At 46.1% G+C, this 27,811-nt stretch overlaps 1 protein-coding gene and 1 long non-coding RNA gene across 17 annotated transcripts in view; both read right to left on the reverse strand.

The window, feature by feature from the left end:
• Nucleotides 1–27,811, reverse strand: part of PC (pyruvate carboxylase) — a 258,381-nt gene that overhangs the window by 93,867 nt on the left and 136,703 nt on the right. The window lies entirely within an intron of this gene.
• LOC310666516 lies at nucleotides 5,132–7,281 on the reverse strand. The gene is made up of 3 exons (XR_014505943.1): nucleotides 6,814–7,281; nucleotides 6,418–6,524; nucleotides 5,132–5,717 (listed from the first exon to the last, which is right to left on the reverse strand). It is a non-coding gene; the product is annotated as an uncharacterized lncRNA (long non-coding RNA).

Raw genomic sequence — 27,811 nt, forward strand, 5'->3', positions numbered from 1 at the left:
TTATACGTCCAGCTGTCCTTTGTCAACAACAAATTGTCGCTGTTTTTTGTGCTGAATATATGCTATATATATGGTAATTTATGGACCTAGTAAGTATCTAAAGCCATTTTCACGTAACAAAATATGTATTTTATCAAAGCAATTGTTGGACCGAAATACAATTTTAGGGAACAGACGGGGCCCATTACTTACATCATAGGAGCCTACACAACACAAAACACTGTTGCTGTATGTAGGTTTTATTTTATTTGTTTTTTATCTTATATTTTGGAAATGTACTTCCAGTTTTTTTTCCCATTTTATTTTTTTTGGGGCCCCCAAGAGAGTGGGACCCCAAGCTACAGCTTGTTTAGCTTATACGTAAATCTGGCACTGCCCCCCTCCCACATTATATATATTAAAACCAGGGGGCAGGAATACATTAAAAATATCCCACTCCCTTCTGAAAGGCCACAGATAGTTAGAGGCCAAAGATCTGGTTACAGAGGAGTTTTTGCCTAGTGCCTAAAGATATATAATGATGGTGTCAGGCGAGCCTCCCTGGGGACAGTATTTCAAAAGTATTAATCTTACATTAATACTACTTATTGCTTTTGTTTTTGCTTCTTCTAATACCCTTCCATTCCCGGAAGAATAAGCTGCCAGTTTCCTTCTGGAAAAGGTCCTGGCAAGGAAGGATGGCAGCAGCAGGAGGAGCAGAAGAGAGGAGAGAGAGGCAGAGAAGACAAGTCCAGAGTTTTATAGCTGTTCACACACACACACACACACACACAGAGAGAGAGAGAGAGAGAGAGAGAGAGAGAGAGAGAGACGTGCTTCAGGAGGATGCAATCTCCATTGTTTGCAGCACTCCTCCTGCACTTTGGTCAGCAAGAAGCTTAAGCTGATGTGACAAGGCCCTTCAGAGGCAGGCAGTGCAACGTACAACGTGCCAGCTTGTGTAACATCACTGGACTTTCAAATTCAGGCCCTGGGAACTGCTTCTTACGGAGACGGCTACTCGGGCACAAGACTGGACACTGGCTTACTCTGCATGCCTGCAATCATACAGAACAGAACCTGTCTTTACTCAAAATACATGAATACAGTTCTGAAAGTCCACACTTTCTTTATTTTTTAAAATAGCAATCAAGTAAGCTTCTAGTCCTCAGGGTGGTAGGCAACATGATTTACGAGAAACTGAACCTAAATCAGGTGTTCCAGGAAATGCTCAGGCCTGAACTCTGGCGAATTCCTAGAGAAAGCAAGTTCTACTTCAGTGGGGAAGCCAGTGACAAGTCCATCTCTGAACACTGTCTCCCCCGGATGGCTTTGGTGCCCCGTATTTGCCTAATGGAGCAATGTTTCAATTTTGCGATCATTTGAACAGAATGAAAAGGTTCCAACAAAAACTATTTTATACGTTTCACTGTTCGTCATGGCAAAACATTAAGTAAATAAATTATGCAATTAATTACATTATTCCACAGTATTCACTTCAATGCAAAGGAACCATGATGCAAACAAGCAAACAATCAATTATGCATCATCATATACTCTTTGATGCGTGAATAATATAGTTATTATCATTTCTATTTGTTGGATTAATGTCCGTTCTGGAGACAGGACTAATAAGCGAACACTGGCAATTTTAATTGCTCTCTTTTTCATTGGAATTCTCTGACATTCTTACTTGGTTCTCAGTAGGACTATGTTGCCCACAAATCCCTCATGGCAGAAAGTGAGTCACGTGTGTGGTGTTGTAAGACAAAGCAAAATGGACCCTAAGCTTATAGACTGGTTGATCGTTTTTGTAACCCATCAAGGAGCTACAGGTACATGTAGGCATTTTCCAATTTTATTGTTGTGACAATCCTGTGAGTTGTGTTAGGCTGAGAGACAGTGGCTAGCTGGTCACTCAGCTGCCTATATTGCCAAGCAGAGATTGGAACCCAGGACTCCCCTATCCATCAAGGACATCAGTAGGGTTTTTAAAGCTATCTGCCTTCAAGGAATACTTTCTACACAGATATAATACTTTCTACGCAGATATGTTTGGCAGTGGTTAGGGCCTATGTCAATTGTTTCCATCTCTGAGTACAGTACTGCTACAACCCAGCAACCTCCAAAGGTGTTGGGACTCCAACTCCCATCAACCCCAGCTGAGCTGGAGTAAAAAATGGCAGTGCTGGCTGGGGCTGATGGGAGTTGGAGTCCAAAACAGCCATGCTGGCTGGGGGTTGATAGGAGTCCAAACATCTGGAGGACACCGGCTAGCGAAAGGTTGAATTAGAATACAGTTTGAAAATCTCTGTTCTACTCTGCACTGGGTCACTCGTACAGCGCCTGACACACCATTAACACCAATCAAAAGATGCAACAGCGAAAAGGGTGAATGCTATATTCTGTGATACTTAATTGGCCTTATGAAGAAAAAAGCAATCAAGACAATCTCTGAACTCTGCTACTTCATTCTCACAAGGTCCTTGACAGGTTCAGGAAGCTGAGCTCCGAGCCCCGCGCTGCTCTGATTGAGATTCAACCCAAGAGGCGTGTCATGAAAAATGTGAGAGTTATGTCTCTCCAGAGGCTGTGCAGGGACCAAAACATCTTTCTGGATCTCTCTGTCTCTCCCCCCTTTTCTTATTTAAACAGAAGGGGGAATTTGTTATCAGAGGAAATCAGGAGACTGGTAAATGGCCTCGCTGGCAGCCAGAATAAATCACACCCCGGCAACCTCGATCCTTCCCCTCCGACTAATGAAGCCAATAAATCAGTAGTGCAAACTGGAGCAGGACCCGAGTTTTGCTTACAAATTCTCTCTAATGGGGCTCCGTGGCAGATTAGGATTAAGAGGGTCTTCTGTCTCGTGAAGACAGAGAGCTTCTCATTGTGGAAGGGTTTGCACAGGGCCACGTTGCCCCATCTAGAATAATAGAATCATCGATTATAGAGTTGGAAGGGAACCAAAGGGTCATCTAGTCCAACCCCCTGCCTAAGTGCAGAACCTTACATTTGTCCCTATTGAAATTCATTTTTTTTAGTTTGGGCCCAGGTCTCCAATCTCTTAAGGGCATTCTGAATCTTGATTCTATCTTCTGCAGCATTAGCTACCCCTCCCAGTTTGATGTCATCTGTGAATTTCATAATTATCACCTTAATTCCTTCATCCAATTCGTTTATAAAGATGTTGAACACCAGTGGGCCCAGGACAGAACCCTGCAGCACCACACTAAACCACTTTTTTCCAGGATAATGAAGAACCCTTAATGAGCACTCTTTGGGTTCATTCAGTCAAGCAGCTACAAATCCACTTAACCGTTACCTCATCCAGCCCACATTTTATCATCTCTCCGCAAGAACATCATGGAGGACTTTGTCAAAAGCCTTACTGAAATCAAGATACACTACGTCCACAGCATTCCCCCAATCTACCAAACTCGTAACTCCATCAAAGAAATGAGATTTCTCTGGCGTGATTTGTTTTTGAGAAACCCATACTGGGTCTTAGTAATCACAACATCCTTTTCTAAGTGTTCACAGACTGATTGTTTAATTAACAATTTTTTTTTTTTAGGACCTTTCCTGGTATCAATGGCAAGCTAACTGGTCAGTAGTTACCTGAGTCTTCTTTTCACCCCTTTTTGAAGATGGGGACAACAGTTGTCTGCCTCCAGTCCGCAGAAAGCTCACTTGTTCTCCAAGAATTATCAAATAGTACAGACAGAGACTCTGAGATTACATCCACATGCTTCTTTAATATCCTTGGGTGCAGCCCATCAGGCCAAATTCATTTAAAGTAGCTAGGTGGTCCATGACAACCTCTTTTTCTATATTGGGCTGCAGCTCCCTCCTTGCATCGTTTATACTATTATCACCAAGTTAGGCACCGCTTTCCTTTCGGGTGAAGACAGGGGCAAAGCAGGTGTTGAAAAGTTCCGCCTTCTCTCTGTTACCCAATAGCATTTCTTCACTTTCTCCACCTGCACCTTGGAGCACCTTCTGCCTAAAAAAATGAGTGGGGCAATGTCGCAAAGTCTAAGCATATGCACATTTTATTATACGTGGGATTTCATTTGCATTTTGAAATGGAGATGGGCCAAACAGAGATGGCAGAACACATCAATCCTGGGTGTCAGAGAATCCTCCTTAAGAAGCAGCTGTGCATTGAAGCTTTTGGTTTGGGGGCGGAGGAGCTTCCAAACTGCTTTCCATGGGGGCAGATGTCACCTCTTCCGATAATTAAAAGCGCAAATATCTCCTGCCCACTGATTTTATTTGGTTTCCTGTGATCCGCAGGCAGTGGCACGGCTGGGTCAATGAATGGTGCTTGGCTGCCACTCAAGACCCAGCACTGGGTTTTTTCTTCTTCCTCATCTTCGGGGTAGAAATAAAGAGCCAAGTCAATTTTCCTTAGCACTCTCTGGTTGACATAAAAAAAAACTTGGGCTATCAAATTAGAAAAGACTGGAGGCATTGTTGTCCATGTGTGCATTTTGGGGGAATGGCAAGCTGGCCAGAGGAGGCCGTGGTGTGGGAGAGACAGCTGGCCAGACATGGGAAAGGCTCGCTGAAGGGCTGTTGCGACCGTAGAAAGGTCCTGACGACAGACCCTTTGGCACGTTCTCATCACAGTGCAGGAGCTACCTGAATACTTGATAGGCATATGCAGAGTCAAGAGATTCTGGCCTGCAGCCAGAACAATTACATTCACATAGTACATGGGCAAAGCAGGGGCAATATTTGGTTCTTTACCCAGATGGACAAAAGAATGAAGTGGGGAGGGTGAGAGAAGGAAAGCAGAGGTTATTAACTGACTTAAAGTATTAGAGCTTGTTCAGCATGTTTTGCGAGACTGATAGCATCTCCAGTTGAAGGCTCTCAAGTGAATGACAAGCTAGATGGACGTAAGGACATCAGAAGAGCCTCCTGGATCAGGCCAATGGCCCATCTAGTCCAGCATCCCATTCCCACAGTGGCCAACCAGGTGCCTGTGGGAAACGCACAAGCAGGATCTAAGTGCAACAGCCCTCTTCCTGCCTGCAGTTTCCAACAACAGGTTTTCTGAGGCATTACCGCCTCGGACCAAGGAGGCAGATCACAGCCAACGTGACTAGTAGCCATTGATATTCTCCTCCATGAAGTTGTCCAATCCTTTTTCCAAGCCATCCAAATTGGTGGCCGTCATTGCCTCCTGTGGGAGAGAGTTCCATAGTTTAACTATGTGCAACCTGAAGAAGTCCTTCCTTTTACCTGTTCTGAATCTTCCAACATTAAGCTGCAATAGATGCTATGTCCACAAGTTCCAGTGTCATGGGAGAGGGTAAAAAAACTGTTCTCTATCCACTTTCTCCATTTTTTGCACAATTTTATAAACTCTTTTCATGTTTCCTCATACTCGCTTTTTCTCTATAAACTAACAAGTCCCAAATGCTGCCACCTTTATTCATAGAGGAGTCTCTCCGCCCCCTTGTTCATTTTGGTTGTCCTTTTCTGAATCTTTTCCAACTCTACAATACCCTTTTTGAGGTGAGGCGACTGGAATGAATGGTGTGACACAGGATAAGGCTGTTTTTGAGGTTTATTTTTGCCCATGTTATTCTGGGGAGAACATAAAGCTCTTTTATATACTGCTGTGCTTGGAGGTTCTCCTTCAGCTGCCATTGCCAAAAAGGTGTTGATAGATGCCTTCTCTTCCATGAATATGCCTCTCAACCCCTAGCAAAATCTTTTTTTTCCTGGTGGGCAGAAAGCAAATTCCATAATAATGTGTTAAGTATACTGAATCTGCTCCCACATTAGTCTTACCCAACACCTGCTTCCATCTGCCCCCCCCCCCAGCACACCCTGAGTTTTACGAAGGAGGGAGGAAAACATCACCCTCTGGGCAATTTCTCAATTTCTGAAATTCCACAACAGTCCCCGGTGGAACTAAACTGTGTGATCACATACTGGGTGTTTTCCAGATGTGGTCTCCAGTTCCCATCAACCTTTGTCAGTAATGGCTCTGCTGGCTGGGGCTTAAGGGAGCTGTAGTCCCCAAACAGTCAGAGGGCTGCAGGTTGGAGAACACTGGGCTAAAGTATCTCTCTGGCTCATCCCAGCTCTAGTGTGAACATGTCATGTTGCTACAGCAGCATTCCCCAACCTGGTGCCCTTCAGATGCTGTGAACTACAACTCCCATCAGCCACATGATGCTGGTACTAATGGGAGTTACACTCCAAAGCATGTGGAAAGAACCAGTTTGGTGAGGGCTGCTTTGGGCCTCTTCCTGTTTATCCCAACTAAGCTCCATTTTCCCCAGCCCCCTTCCAAGGGTTCTCTGCTGTTGTGTCTCTTTGAAGCCTGCCTCGTCTTTGCATCCCGCTTTCTTCCCAGTGCCAGAATTGTTTCACATGCAACGGAAGAAATCTTCTAAGGCAGTGCCCTCTCCTTACATGTCTCTGAGATTTGTCTCCTTCTGCTGGCTGAATCTTCCTCTTTCTCCGCCTGACATAATCTCAGCTAAGAAAAGCCACTCAGGCAGAAGGCTACACGGTGCACTCTGGAACAGGAGAAGCAGGCAAAAGCGCAAGGAACCCTCCTTGTCTGTTTAAATTAATCATCACCCCGGAGATGCAAGGACTCTCCAGCACTCAAGCTCATCTGCACCGAGGCAGCCAGAGAAGCTTTTAGGGACTGCCTCCATTAGAAGGTGGCTCCTTTCCCAGGTCTTAAAGGGACACTCAGGCTCAAGGGAGGAAGGCCCTGTTGCCTGGAGGAAAGGGCTGAGTGCCAGAACCCCAGGGCACACCCTACAGACAAAAGAAGACCCCTGGTGGTCTAAGGTCCACCTTCTTTCCAACCATGGCCAAGCAAATGGATGCACAGAAGACAACAAGCAGGATCCCAAGGCCATATGCTCACTCCCCAGCAACTGGCGCTCAAAGAATAGACTGTTTTTGAATGGGGAGGCTCCTCTGAACAATAGAGGGGGGAAATGACGGGGAAATGATGGAACCTAAGTGAGGAGAAGCATGTACCTTTGTGTTGCAGATGAAGGGCATAGAAGACCTGAACCTATCTGAAAAGAGGTACAGAATGGTTTCAACTTTCTTACAATTTTAATCATAGTGGAATAAAGGAAGAGATTTCTCTCTAATTTACATCAAGGTCTGCCGACATGGTGCCCGCCAGAACTCCTTGGACTCCAGTTCCCCTCATCCCTGACCATCAGCCTTGCTGGCCAAGGCAGATGGGAGTTGGAGTCCAACAAAAATCTGGAGCATGTCACTTGAGGAGTGTTTTTCATATTAGTCCCCCCCCCCCTTTAGCACGTTTGGGGGTGCATATCACATTGCTGGGTTCTTGGTGCCATTTAAAAGCACCTTGTAAAAACAGCAACATAACATCAGTCGAATAATTTGCTAAAATGATTCAGGACAGATAAAATTAAGTCCTTTTTCATGAAGCACATAATTAAACGACAGAACTCTCACCCACAGGAGGCAGTGATGGCCACTGACTTGGAAGGCTGGATTAAAAACTACTGGAACAAAAGACATTTGGTGGAAACTAAAGACGCTATGCCCATGGCTGAGGATAATTGTTTGAACCCTTCCAATGGGTACGGGGGGGGGGAGGGGAGGGAGGGAAAGGAAAAAATTGTATGGGAAATTTAAAAATTGGAAGGAGATAATATATGTATGTAAAAATCCCGAACTTGAATTTTTTTTTTTAAAAGGATTGGGCAAATTGATGGAGAAGGCAACTGAAGTCTACTAGCTATGATGGCTACGCTCTGCCTCCACAGTCAGAGACAGTAATGTTATGCTTCTGAATACCAACTGCTGGAAGCCACAGGAGGGGAAAGGGCTCTTGCGCTTGGGACCTGTTTGTGGGTTTCCCACAGCCTTCTATTTGGCCACTGTGAGAAGAGGATGTTGGACTAGGTGGGCCTTTGGCCTGATCCAGCAGGGCTCTTCTAAAGTTATTAAAGAACCCTGGATCTTTATGTTTCGTAAAGAAACACATCAAAGCCTGCTTCTGCCCCAGGTTAAGCTGGACACCTGGATCCAGGCCTGCCACTGAATTCCGCCCAGACTAGGTGAGGAGGGGAACTCTTTTGATTGTCTACCGGGAGGGTGAGTCGCCTGGGAGCAGTTACACGGCAGCCAATAACTCCAGAGCGGTGAACAAACGATGCTTGCCTGCCAGGCGGGGATAAATGTCAGAGCCCATCATATATCTCTGTGCTATACACCAAGGACGTGCAGAGAGCCCCGGCCGACTTGATGGCTCGGTGGCTCAATGAGAGAGGCAGCTTCCAGCAACCTGTTCCTTAAGGCCGGGCAGCCGAGTTCCTGACAGGTCTAGAGATTGCTGAAAAGAATGCAAGCAGGTCCCTGCAGGATGAAGGCCAAAGGCTTGGTTGTCCCGGATTTTGTTTCCCAACTAGGAGTCACCAGGTGCCTCCCCACTGTTGCCCACACCAGCCCTGCCTCTCAGGAGAGGTGGAAGAATTTGAACTCAGATCCCAGTTTCTGCTAAAACCTTTAATGCTCAAATCAGTATGGTACACAGCCAGATTAGGGTCCAAAGTCTCATCAGGGTCTATGCATGGCTAAGCTTCTTGTTGTGGTACAACAATATGCAGACTCTGATTACTGCAGAGAAAAATAACTCACAAATTACGTGTGTCTAAGGGTAAAAGAAACCTGGAACATTTCTAATGCTGTTTGGTGGGATTTCATTTCATGTGTCAAATACAGATATACAAAACACTCTTCCCCCACCAGATCACAAAATCTGGCCTTACTGGTGTATTTTTCTACATTTTATTTTTCTACAAGCTCTGTACTGCTCCTATGCTCTGTAAGTTTGATGATGCTTTTGTGTTTTTGATTTTATGCTAATGCAATTAAAAAATAAAAGATGCAACAGGTGCTCTGCATGGCTAAGCATGCTAGGATGTTGATCCATCAAGCGACATGCCCCCTTGAGTCATATGGGGCGGGCAAAGCTTCAGAGTGGCAAGCGGGACCCTCCTTCGTATTGGGCAAGCAAACAAGAACTCCTTCTGGTGGGCTGAGCTTGTGCTGTCTGTTTGCACCTGTGCTGGCTTCTCTGTGACCCAGGTCATGGAGGAGGCATCAGCAACAGCTCTGCCCCAGGCTGCACAGTAAGGTTCTCCCGAGAGGATGGGCCGCAAACAGCCTCGGAAGCTGAAGCTGTGACAGAAGGCGAGGCTGGGGAGTGAAGGAGATGCTGGGGCAATGTGTCAGGAGATGGGATGGGAGGCTGAAGCAGAACCCCACTCTGACCCTCCCCAGGATCTGACTCCTCACCCGCAACTTCCTTCCCTAGAGTCTCCCTGATCTCTTGAGGTCCTGACTAGGCCTGTCCCTCTGGGTCATCAACAGCCAACTCCTCCAATGCCCCACTCCTATTATACAAAACTCTCCAAATGGGTCCGAACTTCAATGTCTAAAACTCCTGGTAGAGCAAAAGGATCTAGAGATCACGCTAAGGGCGGCCAAATTCTGTGTGACTGCCATAAAACTTAGGGAACAAGCTGTACTACCAAAATGATTAAGGTTTTAAATGATAATTTTAGGTTATATTTTAGTGATCAAGATTTAATGTATTTTTTTAACTGCCGCTATATCTGAATTGTCTCTGTTATACCCAATTGCAATTCAGTGTATTCCTGTTGTGTTTTATGATTTTCCTGATATTGTAAGTGAGCAGGAACTGTCTGTGACCGTAGTAATAAAATTCTATTCTATTCTATTCCTTCAATGCCTTGCATCCTGGACTGACCAACCCTGCACGAGGTCTTGGGACTCATAACACCACCCTCCCACTGGCGATCAGCGGCAAACTGCCCCCGGACATGCAGGGTCCATTTAGCCATCATAACTGATAGTGATTGATAGGTGTCTCTGTGTTCCTTCCTGCTGCTCCATGAATCACATCTGACACATACACAGGTGCAGGAATCCCTTGTGTGGCAGGGCTGACAAAACTTGCTGCTGGCTCCTAACGCAGATGGATCTTTAAAAGGCTAAGAGCAACCTTTTAAAGTGTTCAATATGTGCAGATTACCTGTGATGTGTTATGGAGCGGAGAACTGGTCCATGACACAGAGAAACACAAACAGCTTAAGAACAGCACAGCATGCCACAGAACGCGCAATGCTAGGAAGATCACTGAAACATAGCGAAGCTAATAATTGGATACGACAAAGAATGAAAATAGCAGATGCGGCGGGAAAGGCTGCGAAGTTAAAATGGACACGTGCAAGACATGTGGCAAGAGGCAACCGAGGGCGATGGAGTAAAGCAGCGTTAGTACAGAGACCCTACGATTTCAAAAGACCAAGGGGATGGCCACCTATGCAATGGGTGGGTGATCTAAAACCAACAGCAGGGCTTATGTAGATGAAAGAAGCAAACAACAAAGAACGAGGGAGAGGACGTGAAGAGGCATATATCCAAAGATGGATGTGAGATGCTGTGAAATAAGGAGAAGGAGAAGAACAAGAGGGAGGCAGCAGCAGAGGAGCAAACTTCCCATTCTGGTGCCTTCCAAATGTTTTGGACCACAACCTCACCATCAGCCTCAGTCGCCATGGCCATGCCAGCATGGCCATGCTAGCTGGAGGGTTATTGAGAATTGTAGCACAACACCTGGAGGGCAGAAAGTTGGGGAGATCCACACTGGTTCAGATCCTGTGCTTCTCCACAGTCACAAATGCATGCAGTTGGGCCGTAAGGAAGTTTCTTTCACCTCCCCTCTGAAGCCGCAGTCCGTAACTGCTGGAGTCTAGCCAGCGCAAATACTCATCTTAAAATGCAATTTGTCTAAAAAGGTCAAACGAGACTTGAAAGCATGCACACCTTTTAAGCTCAGCGTAACTGAGTCTTCAGGGGCCATTTCTCTTTCTCACTCCCTGGATAGGTATCGGGTCTTGAGTCTGAATTCTGATGCCGCAACATCAATGACATGATTTCTAAAAGGGACCACAGAAAAGCCAGAGTGGATCACTCCTTCCTGTACAGGAGTGTCCTTTGGCTGCCTCAAGCCCCTGTTTGGAAATTGATGTACAGCAGCCTTCACCATCCTGGTTCCCCCCAGATGTTTTGGACTGCATCTTCCACCAGCCCAAGCTGACCAGCAGTCAAATCCCTGGGCTGAGGGTTCCAGTATATAAACAGCACTTTGTGCCTGCTGACCCTGAAACCCTTTGTTAACCTGTGAAATTTCTTATGTTACTGTGATTAATAAAACAGAGTAATTTTTCATTAATGTGGCAAAACATTTCAGCAATGTGTAGAGGAGGGCAACCAAGATGATCAAGGGCCTGGAAACCAAGCCTTATGAAGAACGCTTGAAGGAGATGGGTACAGTATGTTTAGCTTAGAAAAGAAGAGACTGAAAGGAGATATGACATTTATCTTCAAATATCTGAAAGGCTGTCATATGGAAGATGGAGCAAGCTTGTTTTCTGCTGCTGCAAAGGGGAGGACACGAAACAATGGCTTCAGGTTACAAGAAAGGAGATTCCAACTAGACATCAGGCAGAACTTTCTGACAGTGAGACCTGTTTGGCAGTGGAATGGTCTCCCTTGGGAGGTGGTGGACTCTTCCTCCTTGGAGGTTTTTAAGCAGATGTTGGGTGGCCATCTGTCATGGATGTTTCAGTTGAGATTCCTGCATTGCAGGGGCTTGGACTAGATGACCCTTGAAGGATTCCAACTCTATGATATAACCTAAAAACACTGAGTGCAACAAACTGGGATGTCATATCCAGCATGCTGGTTAAACTACAACCGACCTAACCACAAATCAGCAATTTTGACCAAAAAATGTGGAGCAATGGGTGGCTCAACATTTCAGTTCTGAGAGCTGCAGCCTGTTGGACGTATCAATAATTGCTAGAGAGATGCCAACAGATCAAACAACGTTAGCAAAGACATTTTCCATTCTCAAAAACTCAGATGCATGATTTGTTTTTAAGCTGGCATTTTTTTACTGTGTGCCACTTGCCCCCAGTTTAAGGAATAGGATGAGCTCAAAGTGTAAATAAAAAGGGCTTTTTGGATTTCTTGTGGCTCTCTTAGTTCCATAGCCGGCTAGATGCTTTGTGCCTCCTTCCCTGTGAATTATAAATACCTAATCGCTCGCAACAGCGTGTGCCATTCTGCTCTGGTTCGCTGGCGGATACTTTCTGAAGTTCTGCCAAGGGCATATGCAGCTAAGTGGTTCCTTTGCTGACAATTTTAAATAAATAAATGACATTAGCAGGCTTGCATCACCAACACAATGGTAAAAGGTTTTGCAGCTAGGAAGGGAGCTTGCATCGCCCTCCCCCCAGCTTCTCAGGGATGTCACAGCCTACATGGGAGCCCAGTTAAGCGCTCAGAAAGACCCCTGGCAAAAACAGGATGAGGCAAGACAAAGATTTGTCCATCTGCATTAGCTGCGAAGTAGGCGTGTTCAGAAGAAGGTAGTCAGTACAGGGCGCTCCTTCGCAACCCTGCAAGGTAGGCCACCCGCTTTCCCATTCTATTGAGCCCAGAGGCAATGGCTATGGCTTGGGTATGGTTTATTTATGTACTGCTTTTTAACCCAAGGCTCCCAAAGCAGTGAACGACAACATACTGTACATCAATACAAGTAACACTAAAAATACAATGTGTCAATCAAAACAAAACAAAACAGCATCAGAATTCAGCCACAAATACAGATCATGTAATAGGATCTGAATTATCACTAGGTGCAGTGGACTGCAGCTTGCAGAAATCTTCCATTCTACTTTGGTTCTTTGCAAGACCGAAGATGTCATCAGTACCACCTTGTTGCTGCTTCTTCTTAAACACCATGCTAGTCAAAACCCCTCAACATGCTGGCCAATGGGGCACATCTGCACCAGTCTTGACACCAGTTTAACGAGCATAGCTTTCTCTGCTCAAATAATTCTGAGAATTTACTTTGGAGAGGATGCTCAGAGGCGACATCATCATAGGAGGGAAATGTTTAATTTGCATCTCACATCTTCTCAGAGGTAAAGAGGAGACCGAGAGGAGATATGATAGCCATCTTCAAACATCTAAAGGGCTGCCGCATGGTAGGCAAACTAAGGCCCGGGGGCTGGATTCAGCCCAATTACCTTCTAAATCCAGCCCGTGGACAGTCTGGGAATCAGTGTGTTTTTACATGAGTAGAATGTGTGCTTTTATTTAAAATGCATCTCTGGGTTACTTTGTGGGGCATAGGAATTGGTTCGTTATTATTTTTCCAAACTATAGTCTGGCCCCCCACAAGGTCTGAGGGATAGTGGACTAGCCCCCCCCTGCTGAAAAAGTTTGCTGACCCCTGGGATAGAGCAAACTTGTTTTCTCATGCTCTGGAGGCTAGGACCCCAACCAATGGATTCAAGTTACAAGAAGAACTTTGTGACAGTATGAGCTGTTCAATAGTGGAACGGTTTTCCTTGGGAGGTGGCAGACTCTCCTTCCTTGGAGGTTTTGAAGCAGACATTGGGTAGCCATCTGTCATGTACTGTATAATCTAGTTGAGATTCCTGCATTGCAGGGGGCTGGACTAGATAACCCTTGGCGTCCCTTCCAGCTCTACAGTTCTATGATTATATGACCTCAGAGCACCATGTATGGCTCCCATGACCAGCAACAACAACCCTGTGGAGCGGATTAGGCTGAAAGATGGTGACTGACCCAACATCACCAAGCGAGAATCATGGCTACATCCTACATCATTCCATCACAGCCTTTGCCAACCTGGTGCCCTCCAAATGCTTTGGACTACAAACACCATCAGCCCTGCTCAGCACTGGCTCAGACTGATGGCAGCCATTGTCCAAAAGATCTGGAGGGCATCTGGTTGGGGTACGTAGCTTTAACCACCACCCCACACTGTCAATCTACACAGCCACTACAGTTCTCAGGAGAAAGAATGACTGTTAAAATACTTAATAGTGCAGGACAAGTATATACCGTGGCTTGCTCTGGGACCTTGCCATGGCAACATCAGGATTTGCACACTAGTCTCTACGGTCCTTTATCCACAGCTGCTGGCACCTGGGAGATCAGTCACAATACCCATTTCAGACTAGGAGAGATGAGTCCCAGAGGCACAAAACGAAAATTGTTTTGCTTCCCTCTCTTCAATCCTGCCCACTCCCGTCCCTCTTCCATGCCAGAAAAAAACCCTCGAAATTGTGGAAGCAAATCACACACACACACGACTAATTTTCATGATCCAGAGCAAAAAAATTGTAATCTTTTTTTTAAACACAGTCTCAGACATCTCATTCCACACGCTTAGCGTCAGAGGAGGACTCCTTGCCGTTTATTCCATCTGGCGACTAATCTGAGCCTCGCTTCCCCAGGGAGCGCCAGCCCCAGATCCTGCTTCAAATAACAGCACTCGACCTCCAATGTGTGAGTCTCAAACTCTAAAAGAAGGAATGATACTCTGCTTCCACTATCAGATACAGTATTCCTCTGAATATCGGATGGTGCGGAGAGTTGCTGCTTTTGAGCTCAGATTCTGCTTGTGGGCTTCCCTTAGGACTCTTGGCTGCCCACTGTGAGAAGAGCATAGGACTGGATGAGCCCTTGGCCTGATATAGCAGCCAGGCTCTTCTTATGATGCCTGAATATCCGAGAAAACAGGACAGGTAGAATTTGAAAAGAGCTTTGCAAACTAGTAAGTGGCTCTATAAAGAGTGAAGGAATCAAGTCCAACAGAGACCCTCTGAGCATGTTTAAAATCCCTCACAAATGGCAATAGTCAAACCACCCCAGATTGAATTGGAATCCAGTATGGAAAACTAAGAGACTCTGTAAAATACCAGAAAATAACTCACCCCGTTCCCCAGTTAAATCTGGGGATTTGGATGCCTTTATGCTCTCAGTGACATGACTGGGGGTAGAACGAAGTTGGAATGCCTCCCCCAAAGCCCTGTGATCTCCTGAATCTTGTCCAGTTGCCCTCTTTTCATGTACTGTTTTGCTGTAAGTCTCCCTCTCTTCTTGTGCCATGAACACAGCAACAGAAGTGTAACGGGTGCCAAAGGAACTTCAAAATGCAGTTTCCTAGTGCACCTGAGTCTCTAATACATTAATCGGGTGCCTTAGTAACAACATCACCCATGGCTTACTGCAAGCCAGAGAACAGGAAGAAAAAACGATGCTTGCTTTGCAATGCTACTGAGCATCATGCGTACGATATGTTTGTGTTGCAAGACATGGGAGCATGAACTTAAGACACCACCAACTGAACCCCCCCAAGCTGGTCTCAACATTTCTGGAATTGCAGCTTCTAGGCCTGGGGGTGCAACCACCAGCCGGCTGCAAGGCTGTTGACTTCAGAGATTTAAGAGAATTAGTCACCTGTTAGTTTAAGAGAATTGAGCACTGCGGCTTTTCAGATGCTCTGCCCAACCCTGAAGATGACCTTGGTGAGGCTGGATGGTCTCCTTCCCTCCCTGCTCACCAACCCATTCATCAACGCTCTGGCGTTGTCCTTCCTCGTCCTCTGCCTGGCTCACTGGCTCAGTGTCCTTCTCAACCAAGGCGAATGGCCGCAAGTCTCCAAAAGCAGGCTCCGTTTGTGCTTGGCTGGGGTGCAAGTAGGTAAAGAAAGCCGCCAGCCTTCTCCCCATGAGCTTGTGGAAACTCCACCTTGATCACCACAGGGAGGATACTTTCTCTGTTGCAGGAGGCGGCTGAACAGGGGCACAAGCGCCAGGGGGAAAGGTGAGCAAAGTTCAGCATGGAAGCCATGTCGTCAGCATGACCGTGAGACTGATCTGAACAGAGCAATGCTTCTGGCAGTGACAATGATGACAACGTGATAAAGAGAAAAGGTTGCCCCCTTTTTCTAGCTTGAAAAGCACAGTTTGCCTAACCCACCCCAGAAAGGGAACAAAAATGAGGATTCAGAAGATCAAAAAGGAAGTTCCAATGATCAATAAGGGCAGCCTTTGCCAATCTGGTGCCCTCTAGATGTTTTGGACCAGAACTTCCATCAGCCCCTGTCAGCCATTTTGGACCTAGAGTGTCACCAACCTTAGCCAATATGGCTGTTTTGGGCTCCAAATCCCATCAGCCCCAGGCAATACAGCCATTTGGGGCCACAACTCCTATCAGCACCAGCTATCAGTCTAAGATGGCTGTGCCGGCTGGGAAATTGATGGGAGCTGGAGTCAAAAACCTCTGGCGGGCACCAGGTTGGCAAAAGTCTAGCTTAGAATGCAGAGGTTCCCGTTTCCTTCAAGAGCCAAAGGCCACCTAGGCCAGGAACATGGGGGAGCTGGATCTCTTTTTGAGCCAAGGAATCATCTTTGCAGCTCCTGCCATGTCCCCCCCCCCCACAGCCCCAAATGGAGAGGGGAGATGACAGAGGCTCATTATTTATGAGCCATCAGCCAAGAAAAGGGAAGCAGCTAATTAAGTTAGATGTGTGGAAGAAATCATTGGCAAGAGGGGAGAAGCAGAGCCTGCTGGGTAATTACAGCACTAACTCCAAGACATGTTATTTATAACGCCCCCCTCCCCCAGGCCAGTTGAAAAGGGACATTTGCTCAGTCAGTTCTCCAGAGGATCCTGATTCCTTTCCAAATCATGTGGCAGGGCTAACCACTCTCCAAGGCAAAATAATCTTGTCTTCCTTAAATAGCCGGGCCTGGTCTTAAAGGTGCTGGCCACTGAGGAAAGCAGGTTGCCAGGTGAACCCTCGATGGACTGACATTTGCACAAACCTCTTCCATTTCCAGTCATCTCCCGGCTGCTTCTCTATCCCCGCTCAATCCGCATTTTATTCTTTCTCTCTCTTGAGGGTTTGGTACATTTAAAGACGTAAGCAGTTTTATCCCTTCCATTGCGCAGACAATTTCATGCGCTGCGCTTTACCCCAAAGAGACAATGCCCAGAGCTGTTTGCTTAAGGAGAACAGATGCAGATCAAGGGTTTTATTTAAAAAAACACTTCCTTGGCTGGTAGCAAGTGTTTTCAAAAATCCCTTCCCCCGGGATCCAACAGCGCCGTAAAGGATCTTTAAGAGGAAGCTCGATATAAGCCAATGGTGAGGAGCCTGCAGCCCTCCAGATAACTACAATTCCCATCAGCCCCAGCTAGCGTGGCTCGTGATGAGGGATGGTGGGGAGCGTAGTTCAGCTACATTTGGAGGGCCACAGGCTCCCATTGAGTTGGAAGGGACCATTGAGGGTCATCTAGTCCAACCCTCTGCAATGCTGGAATCATAGCTAAAGAATCCCTGACAGGTAATCATCCAACTTCTGTTGAAAAACCTCCAACAAAGGAGAGTCCACCACTTTCCAAAGCTGTCCTTTCCACAGTCAAACAGCTCTTACCACCAGAAAGTTCTTCCTATTATTTAGTTGGAATAATCCATTTTATTGCATACATTCACAGTACCCTTTTGCAGTGGCCAAAGATTCATTGAATTTTCTCTTCTATGGTTAGCACACACAAGGACGCCATCGACCCTTAATACCTTTCAAATAAGGGGATGGTTCCCTGCTTCCCACATATTAACACAAACTGTGATTAGCAAGTTCAGCAAGTAAGCTGAAGTCTGATAGAGTTCACCAACCCCCAAGAACTTAATTAGTCAGCAAGTAGGTTATTATAATTAAGATAACAATATCACCTAGAGTTCCCTCTCTGAACACCCACAGCTACAGCATGCCAACCGGAATCACCATTCTGGGGGCACAGGAAAAGCTCCACAGCACTGGCGTGAAGGGAGGGGGTGGGGATGAAGAACACGAATATTTCTTTTAAAATAAGCATGTCTCAGGGGAGCTTGCATGGCAAGCCGTGAGCCCAGAATTAATTAAAGGCAGATGAGTCTCGTAATGAGGCTCCCTACCCCCGCTCCCCTGGCTGAAAACTCCCCAGTTGCTAAAAGACACAAACAGGCTAGAAATAACGGAAGGCGTTGCAGAGCAGAGTGGGAAGGAGGAAGGAAATCAAGCAGCCCAGAACTACCGAGGGCTCCCAGAAACGCCGCGAGCAGTTCAAAGTGCTCCTGAGGATCCTGGAAGTGCCACAAGGCTTTGGACATAGAAAAGAGAAGAGCTGCAGCACTTTAAAAAATGCAGCAGGCCCACAGAGTGAGAGGCTGGGGTGGGTGTGGCCTTGACAGAGGGACGTGGCTAGTGGACAATGCCGAGGGCCAAACCGAGAAGCTTTGTGGGATTTGACATCAGGTTGCCTCAGTGGGAGAGACGGGAAGCAGGGCTCACTCCATCAGCCCTGCTGTGACAAGGCTGCATCAGTGGGAGCTGAAAGCTTACTCTATCAGGCACCTCCTGCCCTGAACTGGGTCAGCTGGTCATTATAAAATCAGCTTTTTAACTGGGTCAGCTGGTCATTATAAAATCAGCTTTTTAAGAATCGGTGCCTGTTTGATCCCCCTTCCTTTCCTCCCTGTCCCTTTTCCCTTGTATGTCATGGCATTTTGACTGGAAGCCTGTGGGCAGGAACTGTCTGGTTTTAATAGACTGTATGGAAACCACTCTGGGAGCCTTTCTGGCTAAAGAGTGGGATACTGAATGCTCTAAATACATAAACAAACAAGCAAGCAAGCAAAACAAAGCAAAAACAAACAAACAAGGGTTCTGCTTGCCTTCCTCTATACTAGTTTAGAGCTTCATCTGATCTTTTCACTTGCAAAAGTAGATTTTGTGCTGGCTTTTCAGAAAGAAGAACACAGGCAGGAAGATTCAGGCTGAATTATACTTAACACAATGCTGCACTGGGCACACAAAGAGGCACATATCAAACAGGCAAAAAACAAAACAATCCAGCATTTGCAGGCTAAATTTGGCTCCAGCTGTGTCTCCTCAGTGCTCCTTTCTTGTGCACACATAAACAGGTCAACAGGTTCTGTTTGCCTCTCTGTGGTAAAGCTAGAAAATGTTAAAAAAAGAAAAGGGACTCTCCTATGAGGAAAGCTTGCAGCATTTGGGACTTTTTAGTTTAGAGAAAAGTTGAGTAAGAAGTGACAGGAAAAAAATTCATGAAATTATGCCTGACATGGAGAGAAAAACCTCTCCCTCTCTCAGAACACTAGAACTCGAGGACATCCAATCAAGCTGAGTGCTGGAAGATGACTTGAAGAGAGGGCAGGAGAAATTCACAGAGGCGGCAGCTATCAATGGCCACTAGCCATGATGTCTATACTTTGCCTCCATGGTTGCAGCCAAGAATGCTTCTGAATATCAGCTGCTGTGGAGGCCACAGAAGGGAGGATGCTCTTCCGCTTGGGTCCTGTTTGTGGCTTTCCCACAGGATGCTGGACTAACCATTGATAGCTTTCTCCATGAATTTGTGCAGTCCTCTTAGAGACAGTCAAGCTGGTGGCCATCACTGCCTCCTGCTGGAGGGAGTTCCACAGTTTAACTACATGTTGCTTGAAGGAGGGCTTGCTCTTTTTTTTTGGTCTGTCCTCAATCTTCCAACACTCAACTTCATTGGATGTCCAACGCATACAGACCTGGCCTTTCCCTTGGCTCCCTCCTCCCACCTGCCATGAACAAGTTAAGGCCAGGATCTGGCTGGAGAGTTTGCAGATCGGCCCTAATTAACCTCCATTGTGCTGAGGCAGTGCATCCCGCCAGGGGATATTGCTCCGGCTTGGAATTTACTGACAGAAATTCCCTCCAGCTGGTAAATAATGCAATTAGCAGAAATGCTGGCTGATCGACGTCGCTGGGTCAGCCAAGAGCTGGAGGCTTTTTTCCGCTTCCTGCTTTGCTATTCTCATCCAAAGTGAGCTCCCTCCCTCCCTCCCTCTCTCCATAAAGCTTCCCACCCACCCTACCCCTATAATTGTGTGTGTGTGTGTGTGAGAGAGAGAGAGAGAGAGAGAAATAGGAACAATGTCCAAAGACCCAGCTGTACGCTACAATTCTCTGTGAGGTTTGAATGGAAGTCCACCAAAAAGGATCAGATTGAAAAGTCAGGTGCCTGAAATTCTCAGGATTTTTCAAAAGAACCTAAGAACAGCCCCTCCACATTTTCTTCCTCTCTTCTGACAATGTGCATTTTGTACTGATATCCTGTCAAATACTACATAGGAACAGAAGTCGAGCCTGCTGGATCAGGCCAATGACCCATCTAGTCTAGCATCCTGTTCTCAGTCGCCTGTGGAAAACCCACAAGCAGGATCAAAGCACAAGAGCCCTCTCCCTTCCTGTGGCTTCCAGCAGCTGGTATTCAGAAGCATTTACTGCCTCTGAAAGGGGAGGCAGAGCATAGCTATTGGGGCCAGTAGCCATTGATAGCCTTCTCCTCCATGAATTTGTCCAATCCCCTTTTAAAGCCATTCTAACTGGTGGCCATGATGGCCTCCTGTGGGAGCGAGTTCCACAGTTTAACAAAAGTAATACTTTCTTTTATCTGTGCTGAAGTTCCCAACATTCAGATTCCACAAATTCTACTGTTCTGAGAGAGGGAGAAAAACTTTTCTCTATTCACTTTCCTTGCTACTGAATTAACTATTGCAACGATTACTGAGGAACAATGGATCCTCCATGTTCAGAAGCAGTCTATCTCTGAAGACCACATGATGTTGCCTTCAGGCTCAGCGTGTTGCTTTACTGTTTTAACTAATTGCTGAGGGTTCCGTTCCAATGTTGCTTTTGGAAGAAGCAGCTCAGAGGCAGAGCATCTGCCGTGTATGCAGAAGGTCGCAGGTTCAATCCCCAAAAGCATCTCCAGGTAAGTCTGGGAGAGAATCTGGCTGGAAACCCTGGAGAGCTGCTGTCAGTCACTTGCAGAAAAGACTGCCCAAAAAAAGGACCAATGTTCTCACTATGGGGCAGTTTGATATGTTCCTATAACCTGACTGTGCTAAGACCACAACTGCAATACACTGAATGCAGAACTATGTTTTATGACTGGAAGTCATTCGGGGGTTCTCTTGGGGTGGAGGGGTTGGCCAGGAAGTGGGATATGAATGTAAAACTGCAAGGAAGGCCAGGAGGTGTGTTTGCGTTTGTGTGTGTAAGGAGAACAGGGTACCGGGGGATCTAATGGGACTGGGACTGGCATGGTGGTACTTATTGTTAATCCTCAATGCACTTCTTCATGCAGTGCATAGGAAAGCCATGGAACTCCCTGCCACTCAAGGCAATGATGGCCACCAATTTGGATGGCTTTAAAAGAGGATTAGACAAATCCATGGAGAGGATGACTGATGCCTACGAGCCATGATGGCTACCCTCCGCCTCTGCAGTTGGAGACAGCAATGCTTCCAAATACCAGTTGCTAGAAACCACATGAGGGGAGAGGGCTCTTGTGCTCAGGTCCTGTTTATGGGTTTCCCACAGGGTTTGGCTGCTGTTGTGCTAGGTGGGCCTTTGGCCTGATAAAGCAGGCTGTTCTTATGACATCTCTGATGTGTCTTACATCTAAGGTGCATCCAGGCATTCTCTGCTCCTCCATATCCTAACTCGCTTCACCACTTTAAGCACAAAGACACATTTTTAAAACTAGACATTGAGAGAGGGAGAGGGAGAGGGAGAGAATTTTGCTTCTTGCAACAGTTTGCCTTCATGAGATTTTCTCGGTGTGGGAGCAACAGACTCTGCAGCCAAGAACAGTCAACTTGCTTTAAGCAATGGGGGCTGTGCCCTTCCCTGACCCATTCCCCCTAGTGCTGGGCTAGACAGGAAGCACATAAGGACATCCCAGCTTCAAGACAGATGTGCCTTTTGTTCTGCGTGATGCACTGGGCACCCCTGAAATGTCACCAAGCGCCAGTCTCACCTGTCTGCCCCACCTGCCCTCCCAAGCCCCAATCTGTATTTCTGCACCTTCTCTTACATGATGTACAATGAAAATGTCAGCGAGGGGGGTGGGGTGGGGAGATGCTAAGAGTGACGTACAAAGGAATAATCTACCGTGCTCAGGAATCCAAAAGGGCATTGCAAAATCTCCAAAGATTTTCTCACTTCCTTGTCTATATATGGTGGTACTTATTGTTAACACTTCCAGATTGCTTAATGTGCCCTGAATAACCACGCAGGTAGGTTGGTATGGGGAAGACATCAGGAAGCCCTGTAGGTAGGAGGAAGACATCAGGAATTTGCCTGCAGGTTTATAATCTAGAATAAAAATTCAAAGTGCAGGGAGAAGTGGGCTGAAAGCAGAGGCTCAATAGGCCTGTTCTCATCCTGAGCTCTCCATGGTGCTGAAACCCCTGCCCTGTCTTACTCAATTGGCTCAGCTGTGGAACTAGCTGTGGCACTCTTCCTATGCTCTTAAGACCCCATCCCCAGGTCTAAAGCTCCAGCTCAGGACAGTGCCACCCCACAATTCCTTTGTGCAGCGACCCCACAGACATTTAAAAAAGTCTGGTTCTGCCTTCTTCCTGGCAAAACTCCGCTTAAGACTCGACAGGCCAGATAAAAATTCTATACCTCTCCGACGCTTCCGAAGCGCCTCTCCTCCTGGAGCTCTGTAGGGTGTGCTGACTCAATTAAATTAAGGTTGCTTCTGGTATTACTATTATTACCAACAAGTGTAGCTAATCTACTTCTTTTCAAGCTCCTAATTAGCTATTTGATTAATTATGCATCCTCAATTTAATGGGCTAACGGTTTTTGAAGAGCATTTGCCTCTCCCCACCCCCCCCCCCCATTTCACATTTATATTTTTAAAAATGAAAAACAAGCCCTGCTCCAGCTATCAGTGAGCACCAGTCAGCTTTGGGACTTGAAAAGAGAGCGGTGAGCAGGATGGAGAGAAGAGAGCGCTTAAAAATGTAAATGATTTTAGAGAGGAGGCAGGGCGATTTCCCAGAGGGAGCCCTTATGAGTAGCCTTTTTGAAAATTGGCGCTCTCCAGATGTTTTGGACTACAACGTCCATCAGCCACGGCCAGCATGGGGCCGATGAGAGCTGCAGTCCAAAATAGTCCCAGGAGCTGATGGGAGCTGTAGTTCAGAAACACCAGGTTGTTGTGCATTCAAGTTTCTGAGGTGTTGTGGAAAGCAGGCTGCTTAAACAGACCTCCTCTGGAGCAAGTCTTTATCACCTGGAATAAATCCTGCATTTGATGGATCCAGGCCTCTTTAGTTTGGCGATGACATGGGTGGACCAGGGCAGCTTTCACCTTGCCAGTACATCTAAGTGGGGGAAGCTGGAGACTGCGCACACTGCAGGCAGACAACGGAGAAAACAACAAAGGGAACCCACAAAGGGTACCCTTAGTGTTGTCAGCTGGATGCCAATAGGATGCTGGGAAAATTCAGTGGCATGAAAGAATTGCTGTTCCCTTGATTTTTTTTATTGGGGTGGGGTGGGGATGATGGCAGCTCATCTCCCCCTGCCTTTGACCTTTAATGTTTTACTTCCTTTTTTATCGGGATCGATGCCCTGTGCCTTTAACATCTAACCATGAATTATTTGAAACTGGCATCCTTCAAGATGAAAAAGCGTACTCATCTGGGATTACTGGGAGACTTCCATTAACTTTTTGAATGCTTGTTTTCTTGATTACAACAGTGATATTCCATTTGGATCTAGTCAGCCACTGCTATTTAATTTGGACAGAAATCTTCACAGACTTCTACCCATTTTCTACTGATTATGGAATTTGGAATGAACTTCCAATGAACTCAGACTGATCAGAAAATGAAAAAAAATCTAGTTTAATTTTAAAGCATGATTGGAAAAAAAAAACAAATTAGACATTATTTGGGCAAATATAATTATCCAATATGTATGCATTCATTAGATTTTGTAAACCAGAAGATTAATCGAGTCAGCATAAATTAGCTAAAAGATCTGGATAACTATAAGTCATGCTGGTCTTATTAAAGGAAAAATAACAGAATGAGCCCTAGCTGGTTAGGATTTTTCCTGATGCTCGATATAAGGTATTTAGGACTGAATGATTGGAATTTGTTCTTAATATTACTTATCTGCCCTGCAAAAAAATTTATCAAATGGTCAGTGACTTGTTTTTGAGTTACTAGCTTAGCTTCATTAATTTAAGTGGATCTTCTCAAGTAGAACATACTTGGATACAACCCTATACTTTAGTTCTGGGAGGGGAATATGGGTGTGTGTGTCTCCTAACAACTCTCAGCATACTTAACGAACTCTAGCTCCCAGGATTCTTGAGGGAAGCCATGACTGTTTGGAATGGCATGATAGTGCTTTAAATGTACAGTACAGATGGATTCTCTCTGAGTGTGTCTCTCTGTCTCTCACACGTACACTCTACTGGAACCCAGGGTCATCCAATGAAGGATGGGAGATTCTGGGCAGACAGAAGCAAGCTTTTCTTTAAACAGTACAGAATGAAACTACAGAATTCACTGCCGTGGGATGTAGGGATGGCGTTTCAAAAAGGGGGGATTTTCATGGAGGATAAGGTTATCAATTATGGCTGTTTTCTCCCTCCAGGATAAGAGGTACCATATTATGCCTCTGAATACCAGCTACTGGGCATCAGCAGGAGACGTCTGCTTGTGGGCTTCCCAGAGGAGGCAACGGGTTGGCTTCTGTGAGAAAGAGGATGCTGGACTAGGTGGGCCTTTGGTCTTACCCAGTATGGTTCTGCTTGTGTTCTTATGGCTACAGGGATCTATATCCAGATTCCACAAGGCTCCCCTTATGTTCTTAAACCCCCTTAAAAACTCAAGCAAGTGAGTCAATTCGTACATAATGGGACAGGCAAATCCAGGGCACCACAGGCAGAGACACACAATAGTATGCCTCCATAATGTGAGCCATTGTGCTGTAGTGGTTAGAAAGCAAAACTACCAGGACCTTGAGAGACCAGGGTTCAAATCCCCACTTGCCTATGAAACTTATTGGGTGACTTTGGGCCAGTCACTGCCTCCCAGGCTAACCTACCTCACAAGGTTGTTGTGGGGAGGGGGAGAACCATGTACACTTGAGCTCCTTGGAGAAAATGGTGGAATATAACCGTAATAAATAAATAGTATTTTCAAAACACCAAAGGCTGCTTGAAAGAGTGGATGGTTCTTACAGTGCAGGCAACTCATCCTACTTCTAACCTCTGGTAAACATGCCTGGCAGGCTCCAGCAAACATTACGCATCAAACTATACAAACACACAAACATCAGGATGAGCTCTTTTAACAATGTGGGAGGGACAAGAATGAAAAAGTGACATCTAAGTGATGGAGGCTTGCAGGGTAATAACTACAAACTGCTGAACTTTTGACACTGAACTCTTGGTACAGTGAGCTGCGGTAAAAACTGACGTACCAACTTAAATCAAAGATAAAATGTTTGATTCTTCTATAGCGTGCTATGATTTTATCTCATTTACAAATCAAGGGCATATGCAGTGACATTTATCAGAGACTTTCCTTGGATTATGGAAAAGAGATTAACAGCCAACTGTAACATTATGAAGGTGGATTTCTCCAAATTGCTGATGGAACTCACATGCTGACAACTTTCCCCTCGTTACATGTAAGAAGAAAAATATATAAAACATGTCACCTCCTTTTAGTAATTACATGATGGAAATCATTTTACTGGGTTTCTTCTTGTTCGTTTTTGCATTCTGAAAACAAAATAAAAAATATTCTAAAAAGAAAAGAAAGAGAACACTCATCAGGCAAACAGGTTTAGCAAGTTCTGGTGCTGTTTCCAAAACCTGCAAATGTTATTTGGGCCCCACCAGGCTGGCGGCTTATTTTTGTGGGTATATTTTGTAACATGCAGTTGATGCAACAATGGTGATTTAGTGGGGGATTCATATGGGACCATCCACACATCACTGCCATTATTAGTTGTTCTGAGATGCTTCCCCAATGCTACAGCATGATTGTCGTCTGGAGAAGCACTCTGGCATTATAGTGCAACGAAAAAGGGACAGCACTGCCATTCCAGAAACACCTATGGTTTAAGAAGCCACAGGTTTCAAGCAGGACGTCACAGGGTATGCACTGATGGGAAACAAAGCAGTATGTCTCTCCTCTAAAACCATTGAGGACGCAAACAGGATTTGCAAAGTGGGATTGCGTATAACCGCCCTGATACCATCATGAGCACAAAACAGAAGAACATCAGAAGAACCTGTTCATCAGGCCAATGGCCCACCTAATTCAACATCCTATTCTCATACTGGTCACTCAGATGTCCCAAGCGGGAGCCCATAAGCAGGACCCAAGCACAAGAGCCCGCTCCTCTCCTGTGGTTTCCAGCAACTGGTATTGAAAAGCATACTGCCTCTGAACGGGGAGGTGAAGATCTGTGGATAGCCTCATCCTCTATGAATTTGCCCAATCCTGTTTTAAAGCCATCCAAGTTGGTGGCCATCATCACTGCCTTGAGTGGGAGGGAGTTGCATAGTTTAACTATCTGCTGCATGACGAAGTCCTTTCTTTTATCTATCCTGAATCTTCACTGGATGCCCACAAGTTCTAGAGTTACGGGAGACGAAGAAAAACTTGTCTCTATTCACTTTATCCATGCCAGGCATGGTTTTATAAGCTTCTCTCATGTCACCTTTTACTTGCCTTTTCTCTAAACCGAAAAGTCCCCAACGTTGCAGATGTTGGAAAAGAAAGATGGGCCACTGGCTCGATCCGGCAAGCTCTTCTTATATCTTTGTGGAAAGCAAGTTCTCATTAAAACCCGCCCCATGTTAAACCGGGAAGCATCAAGCCAAGCCTCTCAGTGACTGCCTGCAACCTCTGTTATTGATACCTTGTTCCACAACTTCAACACACTTGCAATTTTCGCATTTCTCTGTGTCTCTTGTTCCCAGCACAGCACCCCCTGCCAGCAGAATGAAATTTCATTGCTTTACTGACTGGCAGTAATTGGTGCTGGCTCTGGCACTGGCTGGGAGAAAGATCGGGGACTGCACTGGCCTAAAGAGACAAGGGCCGCTTCTCTTCCTCCCACGGAAAGGGCGAGCGCAGACCAAGAAGAGGCAGCAAACATGTGGGAAAGCAGTGGCTGAATTGATCATTATCACAGATTTTATGGAATTAAATCAAAGAAATCAATACAATAAAAATGATAGAAGGAGAAAGCAGCAGTACTGTCTACCTGAGAGAGAGACACTGTTAGGCTGGTAAAGTACCATCTGGAAAGATAAATTTCACTTTGCACTGTGGAGAGGGAGTCCTGTGTGTCTGTCTGCATGTGTTGTCTATAAGATAACATCCCACCCAACAGCACTGAAGCTTTTCAGGGTCCTCCAAACCTTTGGCAACACAGAATTTGACTGATTGCAGGGGCAGAGCGCATGCTATCACCATCTGGGATGGGTGCACTGGTCACTCCGGGAGCCCATTGCAGCTGCCCTTGTCGCTGTTTCAAGGGCACACTCATGCCACCCTGGCAGTCCTGCATGGCTTTGCGAGGCTGTGGCCAGACTCTTGGATCACAGCCTCGCAAAGCGGCACAGGAAGTGCACTCACATACCAGAGAGCCCAGTGGAGGAGAGGGGCAGCAATGCTGCCACTGCCTCTTCTCCTTTAAGTCGCTTCTGCCGCTGCGTCAGGCCTGACCTGGGAGTGGAGCTGTGGCTGGCTGGTGGCACTGAGCTGCCGTGTGAGGAAGCCGCCTCTACAGCCCCCTCACGTGCTGGAGCCAGGCCCCAAAGGCCTCAGAGCCTGTCATGGGGCACCTTGTGCCCCCTCAGAAAATTGCACCTGGGGCCACGCCCCCCAGCCCCTCCATACTATGCCACTGGCTGACTGAACATTCTATGGCCTTTTAATTATTTTTTAATTAAATGTATGTGTGAATGCAGCCTAGTTGTAGTTTGTTAAGGGTGCTGAGCGGTGTCAGGA

This window comes from Podarcis tiliguerta (assembly GCF_965153285.1).
Source record: "Podarcis tiliguerta genome assembly, chromosome: 16".
Classification (NCBI taxonomy): domain Eukaryota; kingdom Metazoa; phylum Chordata; class Lepidosauria; order Squamata; family Lacertidae; genus Podarcis; species Podarcis tiliguerta.